Source organism: Condylura cristata, unplaced genomic scaffold (genome assembly GCF_000260355.1).
Source record: "Condylura cristata isolate star-nosed mole 26May11 unplaced genomic scaffold, ConCri1.0 scaffold00032, whole genome shotgun sequence".
Taxonomy (NCBI): Eukaryota; Metazoa; Chordata; class Mammalia; order Eulipotyphla; family Talpidae; genus Condylura; species Condylura cristata.
The window spans coordinates 9,966,927-9,981,623 of NW_004567133.1; the positions used below are offsets into that span (position 1 = coordinate 9,966,927).

General features: G+C 41.2%; 1 protein-coding gene across 1 annotated transcript in view; it reads left to right on the forward strand.

Annotated features, from left to right (window-relative positions):
- The first annotated feature begins 48 nt into the window (after positions 1 to 48).
- The window catches only part of DCUN1D3 (DCN1, defective in cullin neddylation 1, domain containing 3), a 36,106-nt gene continuing 21,457 nt past the window's right edge, over positions 49 to 14,697 (forward strand). The window contains exon 1 of the mRNA XM_004692086.2: positions 49 to 160. The gene's annotated coding sequence lies outside the window, so the exon portion shown is untranslated. The remainder of the gene's footprint in view (positions 161 to 14,697) is intronic.

The following is a 14,697-nucleotide window of genomic DNA, read 5'->3' on the forward strand; positions in this document are numbered from 1 at the left end:
GCCGCAGATGAAGAGGCGGCGGCGGCAGTGGTGGAAGAAGAGGCGGCGGCGGCGGGGGTAGGGAGCCTGGGAACGCGAACGGGGATGGTAGGTGATTTGGACCCGCCGGGCCGCCGTCGTTTCCAGAGCGGGTTTGACTGGAGGAACCTCTGGAGCAGCTGTGAGTTTGGGGGGGTGGGGTGGTTTGAGGAATAGGGGGGGGTATTGAGATGAGGGGCGGGGGTTGGGTACCTTCGAGAAAGGGGGGTGTGGAAGGGGAGGAGTGGAAACCAGCGCCTTGTCTGGACTGGTCGCTCTGGAGGAGACTGTGAGGGGAGTCTGTGGCGTGTCAGCCGCAGGGCTCAGAAAACTTACCTACTGTGTCTGCCTCCCACCGCCAGCACCCCACAACCCAGGGGCCGCGGGCCGGAGCTGCCCTGGGCGAGGCGCAGACTCTGGTCCTATGCCCCAGGTAGTCGCTGTGAGGTAGGAGCCCGAGCGGGAGGTGGTGGGTGAATCTCCAACTCCCTCCGCCCTCATTTCCTCCCCACCCCCATCTTTCTTTTTAATCATTAACATCCCTGGAATTAAGGGGCTTAGACCTGAGGGCCTTTCTGGGCACCTCTGCTATAAACGATAACCATCTGTGCCTGAGGTAATGGGGGCTGGAGGCTTTGCCTGTATCCTGTGTAGGAAGTGGGACGGGGTCACAAATGCATTGTTTTTTTTTCTACCCCCCCTCAGCCCTCATTCCCTCCCCTGCACACCCCTCGATTCCAATTTAGTTTTTCGTGGCGAGGTGGCAGTCGTGGGGGGTGGGGGGGTATACGTGCGAGCTTTTCCCCCTTTTTATGGCACTTGGTACCTGGGTTACCTCTTTTGAATTTGGTGTTCAGCCTCTATCCCAGATCTTCACTGCCAGCTTTGCACTAGTTCAGGGATACATTGGGGAGTACCTCTCCTTGCCTGGCGTGAGATGAGCGTTTCCTTTTCTCCTGTGAATGCTGGAATCCCCAAGCCCTTACAAGGATTCCTAAATGGCATCATAGCCCGGGAATCAAGGTCTCTTACTTCAAGTGTGAGGAATTTACATGTTGTCAACTCTTTTCAAAATGATTTGATGTTAGGCTAATTCTGGATTTCTATGTTTCTCTCCACCCACACTTCACGATGCACTTCAGAGAACAGAAAACCCCCTATTACTTTTTTGTTTCTACAATTGGACAATAGCTCTCTTATCCTTTTCTGCATTTGTGTGTCTGGCACACAAGTCTTCAGTGACACATTCAGCTTGTGCTGATTTCCATCTTATTTATTTAGCTGATTCTTTGTGTTTAGGTGGTCTTATGTGTGTAGTTTTCGTTCACAAGAAGAATACAAAGCAATAAAGGATGTGAAAAGATTATTTGATGAAAGCAAAGAATGATTGGGAAAAAGGTGTCTTTCTTCATGTTCTGTTGGTTCAAAAAAATCGAGTAGTGCTCTTTTCGTCTGTCAGGGATTTCAGAGTGAAGTGTAATGATTCCTATTTTGGTGCTGGTATTTTCTTTGAAAATTCTCTGTTGAATCTGGAACTGTTTTCTGAAGAACTTTTAAGAGGGCCGAAACTTTAGGGATCCTACATAAATCCTGTTCCTTTGTAACTGAGTTTGTATGCATATTGCAAAAATAAGTATAACGGTTCTCATCCTACTCAGGGCTTCAGGACAAAAAAAAAATACATTACTTTGATTGTGCAAGTAACAGCTTGTTTAGGTGTTTCATAGAAAAAGCAACAAAAGAATATCTACTGTGCTCACCTTAATTGATTTGAAACCTAGTCTGCCATTGAATAAAAAACCCAAAATTCATTCAGTTAACAAGCTGTTATTGACCGGCCTACTAAAGGCAATCCAGTGTTTCACATGTACAAAGGTGAATGCTAGCAAAAGGTCTGAACTTTGAATGTCGCTTATGTCAAGTGAGGGGAGAGTGGAGACAAATAATAGCAAATCAATTAGGCTTTGATAAGTACTGACGAAGACAGGAGTGATGTGATAGAAAGTGTTTGACTGGGATGCAGTCAAGAAAGAACATTCTGAGGTGGTGACACTTTGGAGCCTAGCAAAGACAGGGAAGGATCCTTCCTTGTTTAGGGACACAGCTAATGCAGAAACAGACTGAAGTGAGTTTTGCAAGTTTCAGGGACTGGGAATAAAGAGGTGTGGTGAATACGGACAACTGGCGGGTGTGGGGGGGGGAGGATGGAGAAGGGGAGACTAATAACCAGAACCCACTGAGCAAAGGGGATTGAAAAGAGGTAAAGAGAGGTAGAGGCCAGACTCAGAATAGAACAAAGAAATAACTAGAAGGAGAAAGAAAGAGAAAGTGATGCTCTTTTTTGACTAATTCTGTTGCCTTTCGTAGGCTCTGTTGGACTGTAGTAATAATAATAAAAATAAATAAAGCTTCCTGATGAAATTGGGCAAGGAGACTGTGGTCACCTGGGTGTTTTCTGGCAGGTACATTTCAAGCTGTGTGTTCACAATACAGAGGCGTATTCAATTGAGGGCACGCCTTTTCCCTTACAAGATTTGCCTTGTATGTTGCTATTTTAAATTGCATAATAAGCACCTTGACTGTTTTCTAGTATAGGAATCCTTCTTTGCTTCCAGCTGTGTGAGTTTAGGGTTGAAGGTTGGGCAAGTGACGATAATATGCCCCCTGTGGTCTACAGAGATGACCATCAGGACCTGGGTTTGAAGTTGCTTTTGGGAGATAGGATTTATGTTGTAATGTTTCTACTCTTGTTGGACCTGATGACTAATAGTGCCCAGCTAAGTTGTAGGTTGGTGCTGAAAGTTCACTCAGTGGCTTACAATAGATAAATGACCTGGTGGGCCCAGCCCCACTGTGTTGGCATCTTGGGTTGGTGTGTAACCAGGATATACATGACCCACTTTTGCCTGCTGTTGGGGCCATTCATCTCCAGTATTTTAGCCACTTTTCAAACTCACCTTGACCAGATGGTGCACTTGAGAGACCCAATCAAGACTCCTGATTTGGCCCTCTGGAGCTGTGGTACAGTAACTGAAACAGAAAGAATATGCCATTTTCTTCCTTTGAACCCCACAACAGTGACTAGTGTGTGTGTGTGAACTGGCCCTTTTGAGCCAAAAGGTTCAGAAACTTAATTGTTGCTTGGGCTATTTGTAATAAAGTCAGCATTAGAAGAAATGCTAAAGAAAACCTTGTTTGGGAAAAAAGAATCAAATTGAGAATTTGTCACTTGTTTTAGGTTCTAGTACTAGTAGCATCTGTAGGTGGATCTTAATTAACACTAACTTGAATAGAACTTCCTGGGTAATCCAGGGGTAATAAAGGGGATAGAGTGGAATGTGATACTGAATTACTGAATTCCAACTTGAATGCAACTAGAAAGTCTTAGCGAGCAAACCACTCAAGTGAACTGCTAGGACTGGGCATACAGTAGGCTATGCTGGAGTGTCTCATAGGAATGGAAAATTGGTAATGGCATCTATGTGTGTGTATACATACATGTATGCACATATATAAATACATGCATGCACACCTGCACACATACATGCATACATTTGGCTTTAGCCTAGGTTAAATTTAGGTCTTTGTATCCTAATGTTGGGTTTCAAATGCTATAACCAATGTTGACTATTCATCTTCAGTTCAGTGGTTTTTTTTTTCTTTTAATAACTAAAGTATTAAAAGACTCCGTAGGCTGAAATTTCATTGGCCAGTTTGGAGACTGTTACCTATTTTCTAATTTCTCTCAGGGTGGGTGGGTATGTGGGGACTTGAACACAAGGAGAAGCCAGACTCCTTATGGCTACTAATTGTATTTGGGGAAAAAAATATAAATCTAAATTAATTTGAATTCTCAGAACTGACCTGGCCTTTAACCTAGGATACAGGTGAATTTGTTTTCTAAATTTCTTGCACTTTTGAACACTCTTCTGAAAGGCGGTAACCTGAAAGACCAGTTGACCTCACTTGCTATAGGATTTAGCTATAAGTCTTTTACCTTGCAGTAAATGACTTAAAACTAATATGATTTCACAACTGTTTTGATCAATGCAAGGCAGTAAGGAGAGTTAATTGTACACTGACTGCCAGCTGTTTTGAGGTGAAGATGTGGTAACTCATATTGAAACAATGGTAATTACGTGGTAACTCCTATTTCCCCAGCTCTTGATAACTTACAATTACCTCTTTGTGTCTATTTACAGATGTGGATACCAGTGAACCAACATGTGTTCTTCTTAAATATTGGGACAATGTTCTGAAGCTCTTTGCCCAATGAATCAGGCTGTTTGAGTTAGTTTCTCTCACTTCAAATCTAGTGTTATTAGTTCTTGTGTCTGTTTTCTAGATGGGTCTATTTCTAGAGGGTCTATTTTAGGGGAACAAGGATATTACCACAGCACCTAACTTATCTCATTAATGAATGATTAAAAAATAGAACTTGATGTTGTAATTTAGTGAGCTAATGAGAAAAAAGGTTGGAAGTGACTTAGACTTTTAATTCTTTGAAGCTGTGATCTGCTGAAAGGAGAAAAATGCCAGACCATCTTCTTTAGGTATGTGCAAACGAAACCTTATTTAAATACTGTACTTCAGATTAGGGAAGCTCAGTGAGTCATTTTTGAGGTGATGATTACCTGTGTCTGTATCCTGATACCAGGGAAAGGCAGACACACGTGTTGATGACTCTCTGGAACGCCTTGCTCAGGAGTGTTCTTTGAGCTGTGCTGTGTTGGGTTTCAGGGTGTATTGCAGAATGGAAACTTAGATTGTATGGCATTGGTAGGTGTCATCTGTGTCCCTTTTATGCTCAGCTCTGCTGGAGGGCTCAGCCAAAGGATCTGGGGATTGGAAATAATTCCATCAGGAAGGCCTGTGAGTCCATACCAGGTCTTATGAGTGAAGACCTGGAAGAACACCACTGTCAGACTAGGTGACATTGTGTTGGAAAGCCTTACCCCTTTATATTATCAGGTTTTCTCTCTATTACTACAGCAGAGTATGGTTATAGCTTTTAGCCTGGTAGGTTGATAAAGGTTTTGGACTTTATGCAATGTTTTTCCCTAGAGTGGGTTGGTGTGTGTCCTATAATTTTGATTCTGAATAAGACAAGTCTTAAAATTTACTCTGTTGAATGCAGTTAATTCCTTTTAGATGAAGGCAGGAAAAAGTAAAGTTCTTGCAGAACTTTATAGTACCTGGTGTAATACTTTTCCTAACTGCTATATGGAGTCCTCGTGGAAGTCATTATGGTGTATGCTTGTGGCAGAGAGGGGATTTTTGCTGCCTTTTTTCGCTTGATCCCACTGTGTTTCACTCTGCAAAAGTAACTTTATTATTCTGTTATATTGGTCTTCCCCATAAGATTTCATTTGAACAAAATGTTCTGAAGCTGAAAGCAGGTTGAAAGGTAACGATTTAGTAGGGAAATAGAAATCTTGAAATGTTAGGAAATTTGCTTAAAGCTACAGAGCGAGGTACTAGCAGCTTAGGACCAGCATTAGGCCTTCTCTGTGTTCTCACTTGCCCTGGTGCAAATGCATCACTGTAGGCTTTCATTGGAGTTTAAGTTCTATTGAATTCTTAGTCCTGGTCCTTCATACTCCTCATTCTTTATCCAAACATTTTGTCACAAGCTGTAACCTATCAGAGAATACTTAGTTATGAAGTATATGCAAAGGGAAGTTAATAGTGAAAAATAGCTTGAGAGCTCCCTAGCCTAGTAAGGTTCTGAAAGGGATAATAGTACTTTCGAGTAGGCGTTTAGACTTATCAGTAAGTTCTGAGATAAGCTAGTGGGCATCCTGTAGAGAATAACCTGTGTGTGCTTAATGCTAAGCAACTCACTTCCTTTTTTCCATTGACCTGCCCTGGAATCTGAACAGGAAAACCCAGGTATGCTCATCAGCAGAATAGCTTTAGAGCAGCTCTGTGGAAATACTTCAGTGGCTACATTCCTTTTCTAGAATCTGTGAAGCAAACTTTTGTTTTCAAGTAAACACTGGCTTTTTGACTACCTAGTGGCTACTTTTTCAACAGGAGGAAGGGCCAGGCATAGCACTGTCGTGAGGGTGTGGGATGCTAGCAGCTTGTGTCTTAGGGGGCAAGATCGCGGGCAGGCTGGAAGTCCCTGCCCCTGTGGGAAGGGATTTCCTGAATTATTACATTTTCTGCTAAGTAGGTGAAATTCATGTTAGTAATAAAGTGGGTGTTCTATCTCCATTTTCAAGACTCTCTATGGTTCTTTTTTATGCTTGAATCCTTGTTTTTCTTTGAAATATATACAGGTTTCCCTGCTACCTGAAAGTAGAATGTTCCTGTTTGGTTGGTTATTTTTTGGATCTGGGAACTTTTATCATTGATTTACTTGGGAAATATCTGAGCAGGTTGGGGCACCTTTTCCATTTACTCAAAACAGTTATAGCTGATGCGTGTGGTAAGGAGAATTTTACTTGGTTTTTCTTTTCTTTTTTAAAAAGATTTATTTATTTATGCACACAGAACTGGGGTACAGGCCAGAGGTGCAGGGACAGTGAGAGGATTCACCAGAGAAAGAGTGGGGAGCAGAACAGGCCGACTGATGAAGTATACTGCTGAGGGGAGCAGCTGGTGGGTCAGGAGAGTCTGCTGCGCCATGTGGTCACCTCCGGGGCGGGCAGGGATTGAACTCATGTGGAAGTGGCTTAGGTTCTTAGTGCTGTGCTTTAATCTACTACGCTACCAGGGAGGGCCTTACTTGGTTTTCTCATCTTTATAAAAGAGGAAACCCTCACGATCTTTCCAGAGGAACTTAGATAGGTGGGTTTAATAGTGAAATTGTGAGGTAGGATTGACCGGTGGGCAGGCCTTTGGGAGGGAGTTTGGTGGTGCAGTGGTGGTATTATGGATAGGGTATCAGGGTATACAGAGAGCAGAGAAATAACCCCTGAGTTTCCCAGCTGGGAAACACTAATAATGGTACTTACTGGGGAAGAGCAGTTAGAGAAGGAGCAGACTTACAAGATTGTACAACTCCAGGGAACACTTTTCACAAGGAGGGGTCTGGGGCCTAGAGGAGTGCTTGGCACAGGAACCCTGAGAAGGGTTCTGACCATAAGCGCTCTCAGTTGGAAACTATTGATACTGGGGAGGGATGGGGATGGGATGCAGCTGCTGGTTTGGTCATGACTGACTGCTATGGAGTGCTGGCCTGACTTATTTTTTGAGATGTCTAAGTTGACTTTATTAGATGCATCAGAGGAATGTAATGTCCCTGGACCATTATGGTCTGAGTTTAGTGTATATAATGAAGTGAATACTTGGTGGTGGCCATTATCATTTAGCAGTATCTATTGTCCAAAGGGGACAGATGTGTGTAAACTATTGAAGCAATCCATGATTCTCACAAGGACTGTAATAAATGTGAAATAAATCTTAACAAAGTATTAATTAAAATTGTTTTTGATTTCATGTTTCTCAACACTCTGTATTCTCTTTAGCAGATTAGTATTTTCTTCTTTTAAAATAAGTTTGTTCTGGGGCCCTCCCTGGTGGTATAGTAGGTTAAAGCACAGCACTAAGAAGCTAAAGTCACTTCATTTGATCCCTGACCCACCCACTGCTCCCCTCAACAGTGTGCTTTGCCCTTCTGCCTGTTCTGCTCCCCACTGTCTCTGGTGAATCCTCTGGCCTATACTCCAGCTCTGTATGTATAAATAAATAAATCTTAAAAAAAAATAAGTTTGTTCTACCAGGTATTTGTAGATCTGCTCATAGGTTCAAATTGCCGACTAATACTGAAAACTGAAAGCAGTTCTCAAGCACAGGAATAACTTCTAAGTTCCAGTTAGTTGCTTTTAAATGTATCTCTTTTTCTGAGGTCATTTTATTATTCTAACAACAAGTATTCCTGACAACTGAATATCCAGCATTTCAGTTCTGGCATAAACTGCCTCAATGCAGACCCACAAGTTAACACAGGGGCATACAGATTTGACCTACTTCAGATGCCAGCCACAAGTACCAGGTAGCCCCAACTTATCTGCATTTGTGCCAAGTTTGGTCATTTGTTAAAACATGTGACTCATAGAACTTGGGAAAGCATGGTTTTGGGATTATAGTTTCATTATAAAGCATACAATTCAGGGACAGCCAAGTCAAATAGATGTATAGAGCAGGATACAAGTTGGTGGCACAGAGTTTCCATGAGCCCTCTGGGCTTGCCTCTCTGCACAACAGTGTTCACCAGCCCTGAAATTCCAGCTTTTTTTTAAGTTTCCAGCGTTTCCATTATGTAGGTACAATTGATCAAAACATTGACTAATAGTGATTAAACTTCAGCCACCCTTCCTTCCCCTGTGGTCTGGAGGTGGAGCTGAAAATTCCAGCCTTCTAATCTTGTGCTTGGTTTTTCTGGCTTGGCCAGCCCTCTTTTAAAACTATGTAAGGTCTGTGAGTCACCTCTTTAGCATAAACTCAGGTGTGTACCAAAGGGGGCACCTTATAAATAAAAGATTCAGGAAATTCCAGGGGGGTTATCAGCTCTCAGAGGAATCGGGGACAGAGACCAAATATATTTTTTTAGTATGCCAAATTAGTAGTTCACTTTTAAATCCTGTAAGTAGTAAACAAAGAAAGGTGATGAGTTGAAAAATAATAATGTGCATCTACTGTTAATTTTTTTGGTCAAGAAAGTACAAATTAAGTAGTTTCCCATTACAAGGAACAAAGTGAATATGAAATGGCTTTTCTAGAATGTGTTATATATTCCTGAACTTCAAAGATGTACTGATTCTAATTTTTCCCTAATTTGAGAAACAAGCTCAATGAACAAGGACTCAGATGCAAAATTTATGTTTCCTTTCACTGGCTTTTAAAAGATTGGGTATACAGAGTACATTGATTAAGAGCACTGACCTAGACTCAGATGTTCTGAATTTGAATTTGAACTTTACCACCTACTTCACTGAGTCATACGAGGCCTCTGAGCCCCATGTCCTTCATCTACAGATGAAGGGAATAATCACAGTCAAGAGTTGTGAGGATTCAGTAAGACCGTGCATTTGAAGGACATGGCATAGTGCCTAACATGTAAATAAACATGTAATAACCTTAGTTATAATTAGCTACTCACATACATAGCCAAGCTCACCTGGATTGGCAACTCCCAAAGGGCCAGAAACAACATAATTTTTCTGCTGTCCTATAGGTGACATACTGGACATACTGGACATATCACTAGGCCCACAGTAGTCACAAATTACTATCACTTGAAAATAAAGCCTGTTCTCTGGGTATCTGGGATGTACATGAGTATCTCTGTAATGGAAACTTCCAGCCTATTTCCAAAGCTGGCCTAAAACCCAGAGATGGAAAATCTTCCTCCTGAAACCTTATAGAGCCGGTGTGAGTCTAGCAGTGTGGATGGGGGCTCAGCAGCTAGGATCCTGTTGGATCAAAAAAATAGGAAACTGATCCAGGAGACATTTTTATCTTTGGCAGTGTGCCTTGAAGTTCAATGAGTTGGGCAAAACCACATGAGACATTGGGAAGGAAACAACAGATTTATTTGAGCTGGTCCAGACAATCTTTGAGAGAGTCAGATGGCAAGTACCATGTTGTGTGTGTGCTTCTCAGAGAAAGTGAAAAGCACAGATCCACAGGCAACAAGCTGACCAGCTGCTTGAAATTCACTTGTTGGTGAGCTCCCTCCTCTCGCTTTTTCCCCACCCCAAGGCCTGGTCTCTCATTCTCCCTGTAGGGAACAGAACTACTGTGAACTAAGCCCTAGATTCTAGTCTAGACTCTGCCACTGGTTATTGTGTATCCTTAGGCAAGTTACAGCCCATTTTTGAGTCTTTTTCCTTAAGTGTGATGTAAAGGGTTTGGGAACAAATCACCTTTCCAAGTGTGACTGTGGTTACACTTTTGGTGGATGTGCTCCTGACACAAGCATGTGGGAGTGTTGTTTATTTTAATAGTACATGAGATGATTTCTGGTGGTACATGGATGAGTAATTTTAGTTCGCTAGTTCTGTTTTTTATGTGTATTAATCAAAACATAATTAACCTATCAGACCTATGACTTAATGGGTAGTGTTGCATAGGATGATATAAAAGCCTGTCTGATTGTTTTTAAAGATTTATTTATTTATGCGTACAAGAACTCGGGTATAGACCAGAAGTGGTCAGAGGTGAGAGGAATCACCAGAGTCAGTGGGGAGCAGAACAGGTGGATCCACTCAAATACACTGAGGGAGCAGCAGGCAAAACAGGAGAGGTCTCCTGCACCACGTGGATCACCTCTCTGGCTGGGGTTGGAACTCAAACTCACAGTGGCTGCAGATAGCTTCATAGTGCTGCCCGTTAACCCCTTGTGCCACCCCATATGATTTTAAAAACTTTTCCAAAATGAGCAGTTATTATTTGCAGAAGTTGAGATGGCAAAGCGGTGTGTCCGATTGTAAAGGTTGTACAGGAATTAAAGTTTGTGAGTTCTGAGATGCAGTTCTGCTGTAGCTCCATACCTTCATGAAATCTTGTGATGGACATAGCAGAGCAGGTCGGGTTTGAGTGGATTTAAAGACTTTCCTGAGTTGAGTCAGGCATTCTTAGAGAGAATCCCCAAATTCTTCAGCTGTGAAGAATTTAAAATACAAACTTTAGAAGTAGTGGCTTTTTCTTCTTTTAATAATGAAGAAATGAGTAATAATGCTGCTGTTTTCACCTAGAGCAGATTTTGGGCAACTGGATTTATCTTTAGTTCCTTTCCTCTTTGTTGTTGGAACTCCCCATGGTTCTGGTTTTCTTTTTTGGGGGAGGGAGAAAAAGCACCTCCCTGGCTGGAGCCCAGGCCAGTCCCGGAATTCTAAGTTATGGAAGACAGACACTCAGCTGTGGTAACAACGACTTTAAAAGGACCTTGTGTCTGTGCCCTAAAATGAAGTTAAGCACACTGAAGCAAGCTTTATTTAAAATTTCATTTTATCTTCTGTTATATTGCTCAAAACTCAACTTACAGGGGATCTTGAGCCATGGTAAAAATGCTAGAGACTGTTGTTGGAGGTGCCTTCGTTTAAGTGAAAACTCTTGAATAAAACTGAAATCTCAGTTTCATAATAGTAGTTAAGGAAGCTGCTTTCAGATGTAGAGTATGGTTTCTTTAGTGTTTTCCCCTTAAGCTTTAATTACTTGTGTTCTCTTGACATTTCTGTTTATATTAACACTGTCATCTTTCATTATCTACATTTGGCTATTGGCTTGTGTTCTGCAAGTGATTTTGTTCTATAATTACCTCAGGATAAAGGGCCATGCATCTGGTGTAATTCCTTGCACCAAATTGTTTTTAATATTTCAAAGTGTAGTTTTAAAACATTGCTATAAAGATGGTTACAAGTTTGTTATCTCTGTGCCCTGTGTTACCTAGTTAGGATTAGCTTAAAATAGAGCAAAACGGTGACAGGGATGTAGTCCAAGATTTCCCCCTACTTCATTTGTAATACGTTTCTACATGACTTTCTAATGAGAAACTCCCATATGTTTCCCAGCTGAGGTGGAATCTAAGGTTGCCACAAGCCCTCATACTTTTGGGTTTGTCATTCATATCATAATGTCTCCTGAGAGGTAGTTACCTGTGCTATTTGGCACATTGGGAGAGGGGAGAGGAGAGCCTTTTTACTCAAGGCTGTATTTTGCAGTTTTCATAATCTCCATTCCTACCAAAATCATGATATGCATGATAGTCAGCCTTTGAACACAGATCCACGGTCCACAAGACTTCCTTATTCAGGAGAGATGTGGAGTTCCTGAAACAATCATTTCCCTGTGAGCAGAGGTCAGATTATTTATAGATAATTGCTAGTGAGTCCAGAGAAATTGTGAAAGGGGATCAACAGGGATTGTAACATTTGTCCTTTACGTATAGACTAGGATTTGCAAAGCTAGAGTGAGGGTTTATTTCCTTCTCTCCTTAGGAAATTACCACTAGATCTGGGAGTTGGTTCCAATCTCTGTGGTCAGCTGAGCAGTTAGGCTTTGAAGGGTGCGAGCCACATGAAAGACTGTTATTTTCCAATTTACAGATAATTATGTCCTAGGTGTAAATCTCCATTGAAGTATAAGCATTCAAGACCACATATTCAAAAAAGATAAAACATAACTTAGAAGCAAAATGAAAGCTGTATAAGCATAGCAGTAGAGCTCAAAACCTTTTCAAGCCATTCTCACAGGTTTCTGGCACCACTGAATCTAGTCACTCCTGGTAGACTTAACCTTTTAAAAATTCACTGGAGTCTTTTCACTTCTAAAATAAAGCCCTTTCAGGATGTTGGAAATTTGAACTTTCATGGTAACTTCAAAAGGTAAAAAACATGTAAACAAATACTTTCTTTAGTTTTGACTTTAAAACCTTCCTAGTCAAAGAGTCCAAATTGCTAAATTTATCAGAGTATTTGCTTTTCTACGTTTTGAGTTTGCAACCTTTGCTTAGCCTAGTAGAAACAGATAAATACAAAGTTATGCTACAGGTAAAAATTCTTTCCAGTTGCCTTTTCCCCATTTGGAAGGAAAGGGTGCCGCCAGGGCCCCCCCCCCCCTTTCCCTCTGAGCACTTTGGCTTAAGTTGCTCTTCTTTTGATTTGTAGCTTTGCTATTTGCATACAATGCTTAAATTGACTCACTCAAGACAGAGTTCTGAAGGTCTCCAGTAAGTAGTATCTGACACAGCTTGTTGAAGCAAAAGAGCTTTTGATTACAATAGCTTCACTGAACAAAACTTTAAAAAATTGCTTTAAACAGTATTCAAGGTTTCCAAACAGGATATAAGATATTTTCTAAGAAGAACCAGATTGTTGGTTTCACATTAGATTTATATGAGCAAGGAATCAGCTTTCCCAGACAAATAGGGATCATTCTAAGGGACTTCTGAAACACAAAACTAGTCTTACAAGCTAGAAAGATTTGATGTTTCGCCATTTTATTTAAAATGAATTATGTGGAGTCAGAATTCTTCTTAAGGATTGCCCCTAGGATTGGATACATGTTACTTCAGGAAAAGGAATATTGTTTACCTGTTGCTAATTTTATAGTAACTTTCAGTGCCTGTTGTAGGTCTTGTTCTTAAGGACCTACTGGTGTGGTAGAAAAAACAGACATATGAACAATAGAATGTGTTATAAAATCAGTGCTAAAAAGACCACTGTATAGATAGATGGGCAGAGAGACTTTAGGTCAGCTTAAGTCAGGAGAGTTCTTCTGTGGAATATAAAATCTGAGCCAGACTTGAAATGCCCAGACCTGAGATTCACTAAGCATTCCAAGCAGAACTAACAGTAATGTAAACAAGAGACTCAGGCCATCTTGGGGAATGGCCTGATACAGTATGACTGAAGGACCTGGAATGATAGTAGTTGCTTGAGGCCAAATTCTGCAGTACCCTGTATGTCTTGTTGAGTTTGGATTTCATTGTAGATGAAAAGGAACTACTATACAATTTTCAGTAGTGTATGGCATACCCGCATAGACTCCTCTCTATGTTAGAAAGATCATTTCAGTGCAGTGTGTGGAAGAGAGATTGAAGGAAGCAGTCCCAGAAGTAGGTATTGTGAGAGGAATAATAACAGGTGCAGGGGACTGGACTATAGAATTGCCAGGGAGGGGTAGTTTTAGAATTTACAAAGTTTAGTTTAACCTGATAAAAGTTTATTATTACTAACACGTCCATGTGGTTGATAGACTGAAGGGTGCCGTGCCCCAAACAGTCACACAGAGACTCACACAGGGGCTGTGTGGCTTCCATGGTCGTGTGCTGCACCATCTGTACTTTTCTTGGTCACCATGGCAGGGAAAAGATGGCTGGGATGTCCCATGCCAGCACTATGCTTGGACCTGGAAGTGATAGATGTCACTTCTGGTTACAGTTCATCTTGTCATTTCTGCGAACAGACCTGAGGATGAGAAATAGAAACATTTCCCACCTAACTGGAAAGAGCTGGGACCCTGAGGGAGCAAATGGAATATTTGCTGAGTTTTTAGGGGTGTGAGTAAGATGCTTTGTTTCTGAGCTTATTTCTTCATCTCTAGAAGTCATGCTCTTGTGCATGTAAACGCCTGGTATTGTGTCTAGCGCAGTAAAGATGTTGGAGGGAATCTTTAAATTTGATTTTGAGATTTTCACATTATGAATAATGTCTAGTTAGTGGGTTATAACTCACAACTTAAAAAAAAATTAAGAAAAGGACTCATACATTAGAGTGTATCATAGAAGTTAAGTGTAAATATCACTTAATGGAGCTGAGTTATACAGGAAGTCCTTACTTAATTTTGTCTGTAAGTTCTTGGAAACTGACTTTAAGTGAAAGGGCTTAAAGAAAGCAGGCCCTTGAATAATGCTTCCTTTTTTGTTCTTGTCAGTGTCATAACAAAATGAGTTGGAGGGCTGTGGAGAACCTGCTGTTGTTATGTTTATATGTAATGCATATTGGGTCAGGAGGTAAAATGTATTTCTTACTGAAGGTTGTTGCTGTTAAAACTTAACTTTAAAAGATACTGTTCTAGTCCATTTTCACATTTCATAGTGATGTTGTTTTTGGGAGTTCGGAGTCCTTGGGTTCACTCTGGGAACCTACATCAGCAGTGATTGAGAGACTTGCATATACTAAACAAAAAGTCACTCGACTTAGTAGGCTTTTCAGAAGCTTAAACTTC